The following is a 3752-nucleotide window of genomic DNA, read 5'->3' as shown; positions in this document are numbered from 1 at the left end:
TTAATATGCAGCATTTTCGTTTGTCTCATTATAGTGATATGTATTTCTGTGTTGTTTTGAACTCAGTGTGTGATTATTAGTGTAGCCGATAGTGCAGAAATTGTGTCTTTGATAATGGCCGTTATTGCTAGTTTTTTACATATTATTATTTAAAGTCAAAACTGCCGTGGCCCATAGCGAAAAATCGTTCTTAGGAAAAACTCCGACTATGTGCAAAATGTCATTCTTGTATCATCAAAGGCACAGTTCACACAAACATTTCCCTTATGAACCCCACTATATGTATTAAACAAGGACACTGCCCTTTCTATGGTTCAGATTGGATTTCACAACAACGACATTTTGATAGTAAAAGCCGGTTCGAACTTTAATAGTGTAAAACCGAACGCAAACTCATATTTCCAAGCGAGTGTCGGGTTTGGTAAATTTCCCTTCGCATTTGCGTTTAGTTCGAACAGACCTCGACAACGGGGTTCTTCCCAATGTTCCCCAAAACCTATGATATCCGAAATCCCTATAGGGTTAGGGTCCCTAACTCTAGGATCATTGGAGAACATAGGTATGCACTTTCACCAAGTACCTTTTCGCATAAAGGTACGTCCTGTTTTTATACTGTCCGGGTACAGTGTGTCCATGTTTGTCATGGGGTTCTTCTTCATGTTGCTGAACGTGCAGTGCTCCTCGATTGCATCCAGTATCGCGGCTGACAGGTTTTTGCCCAGAAAACAGACTGACCCTCTCGATATTACCTCGCAGATCCTGAATGAGAAATTGGATTGTATTCAATTTGTTACAACTGATAATGTAATAACCAACCGATAACGTATGTATACACAATTGATCAATACCGTATCACTAACCGATTATGTAACGAACATTTACCGATATTGAAGTAGAATGTACTGCACTATCAGTTAATTTGTGCTGCATATCAGTCCTAACCGATAATATAACAAACACTTACTACACTATTAGTCAATTTTGTTGCATTGTCGGTAAGTGATACAGTACCGGTCAATTGCTGTTAGAGTACTGGTTGTTGATACATATCCAGTAATTATTTCATAATCATTTGTAACAGAAATATTAACAGTTGTCAGATGTAAGTCTGAGATTATAAAATCAGTCATCAGTTTTCATCAAAGCTCACTTACAGTGACGCCTAATTGGAATGTCATTGAAGCGACGCATCATTGAAATGTTTGTGGGCATTGTTCATACTTGTGACCTGACTAGTCATTGACTTAACTTTGATTTAACTTTGATACAAAATAATCGTCAATACTCAGACAAATTGACGAATATGTCCAAAACGGTTTTGGGATATTCTAACATATTATGATGTGCTCTACATAGTCTGCAAAATTTTCAATACAAAAGATTGCACTGTTTATTAAATACTTCCATTAAACAATTGGCTAACGAGGTATCTCTGCTTTGTTTCATTTGTCGTAAGTCGGAAAGCTTCTAGGATTTTTGTTCTATTGTATCGTGCATGCTACCGTTGCCTGTAAGCGTAATTGCAACTCCCACGTGAAGGGGCAACCGTTTCTACAGAAATTTTTGGTGACGATTTATCAGACAAATATCGATGGAATCATGTTTGCAAAAGAGTGGAATAAAAATAAACATCTACTCACTTTCTTCAAATCTTCGAATCGCAACAGGAGAACATTCGGTTCGTGTCTTCTCTTCCAAAAGTACAAATAGTGATCCCACCATGCGCCGTACATACTTTAAAACAACCAAACGAATGGAATGAGGAGACGTTGTTTTGCACTACCTGCCCATTAATAAGCTTAGATAAAGTAAAATGTAAACGTTGAATAAGTACTGACCGGAGAACGGGTTTCGAACCCGTAACAGTATAATCCAGTGGTCGCAGGTTCAAATCCCCTTCGGTTAATCTCGTTACCATTTTAGATTATTTGACTTCATACATTCAGTTTGGTTCACTGTGTTTTGAATAATAAATATATACAAAATTCATCGTTTAAAACGTCACCCTTAACAGGTTCTTTGCAATTTTGTGTGGCCATTGGAACGAAGAATGAAGATGTATATATGTTGGTACATGCAAAAAGTAGGTAAGTATTCAGTCATGTCACGATGTGGCCCATCAGGTTTGGCGTTTATCTTCAGTTCCTTTAGCTAAAACGACTGAGAATACTACTCCCCCTGGATGGGATGCTAGTCCATTGCAGGTTACTCCCTAGCTATTGCCGTTACCAATTAATACTCCTGGGTAGAAAGAGAGGCAGGTGGGATGAAGTGACTTGCCCCAAGGACACAACATATGGCCAGCAGCTGGAATCGAACCCCTGATCCTGTGAACATAAGTTACAGATCCTAAAAGGCCACACTCCTCAACACTGTACATGTGTGGGAAGGCAATAAATGAAATGCAGCAAGAGAAAATGTGCTCAACCTTTCCCGGTCATCGCCCTTTCGTAGAGATCCGCAAACGATTTCTCAGCTTTCTCCGGATCAAACATCTTCTCGAAGTGGAATAAGGACACAATCACGTCCTTTGGGTCGCGGATAACGTAGACAAGCTTGAATGTTTTCTGCCACAAGCTGCGGGGGCAGGAGCTGACCCGGTAGATGCGACTTAATGACCCGGGGTGGACGGCATCTCAGCCACTATCTCGGAATGGGTGGCATCCTGCAGACGACAATTTGGAGACCAGAAAAGGTTACAAAATGTTTGAGCCAAATGGTACATTGTGATTGGTAATGACCTGCGTTCAGCTGTGTATGCCTCCCTTGAGCTGTCAAGTGCTTCTACTGGTGAAATCTATCACTATGGACCGATCCAGTAAGCTCCGCCCAGTGCGCACGTGGGCAAATTAACACGTGCTCCTCTCTAAATGTCACGCTGCATTTTTTTGTTCTGCGCGCATCATACGCGCGCTAGCATGTCAACTTTAGTGCACGCACGTCGGACATAAATCACGGCTGTGATTGGTCAGAACACAATTGGGGCGGTGTTTACTGGATCGGTCCATTGTATTATACTGATGAAAACAATGACTGTAGGATTAATAGGCATGAGACGATTGCTTGATGTTACCGAAGTAAATTTGGAAGTACAAAAAAAGCTGTAAAAAATACAGGATTGAGGGGTTTCAATTTACAAAATTGCGAAAAAGAGTTGCTTGGAATCTAGCCTTGTTTTTTTTTTTTTTTAATAATCTGTTTTGGTTTGGTTTGGCAAAAAAAAAAAAATTGTATTGGTACGCGGGATCCGATGATTGTTAACTTTGCCTTATAGGGAGTACAGTATAGTTTAAAAGGCGTGAAAATCGGCACTAAAATCATCTAAATAAAGCATTGCAGTTTTTGGAACAGACTTTTTTTCCTCGCGGTATTTGATGGCGGATCGGTGTTCGTTTTTTGAGTGTATCAATTCGATGTTTTCAAGGTATAATGTTAAGATCGTTACTCATAAAACACACAACACTACATATTATTCTAATGATGACGTAATAATACACAATGAACACAACAATCAGTAGTCTTGTCAAACCTCACCACTGATGAGCTTCAAATTCACAAAATTGCTTACTGGCACGGTTAACATAATACCATTTATGGAAATCACTTGAACAATGATAACATCACGATCGTTAGCTCAGAACACAAAAAAGGAGAAAAGAGATGTCCGTAAATTGGGATAAAGTTAGATTAATTACGTTTCTGGGCGAAATATCAAACTCATATCATGTTCACGTAATTGTCCATTTGATTTT

At 39.3% G+C, this 3752-nt stretch overlaps 1 pseudogene; it reads right to left on the bottom strand.

Moving 5' to 3' along the window:
- Window positions 1-580: 580 nt before the first annotated feature.
- Window positions 581-2665, bottom strand: LOC115925108 (annotated as a pseudogene).
- Between the last annotated feature and the right edge of the window lie 1087 nt (window positions 2666-3752).

Source organism: Strongylocentrotus purpuratus, unplaced genomic scaffold, assembly GCF_000002235.5.
Source record: "Strongylocentrotus purpuratus isolate Spur 01 unplaced genomic scaffold, Spur_5.0 spur5_contig_516, whole genome shotgun sequence".
Taxonomy (NCBI): Eukaryota; Metazoa; Echinodermata; class Echinoidea; order Camarodonta; family Strongylocentrotidae; genus Strongylocentrotus; species Strongylocentrotus purpuratus.
The sequence above is the reverse complement of the archived record's forward strand: the minus strand, read 5'-3'. Positions and strand labels throughout refer to the sequence as shown.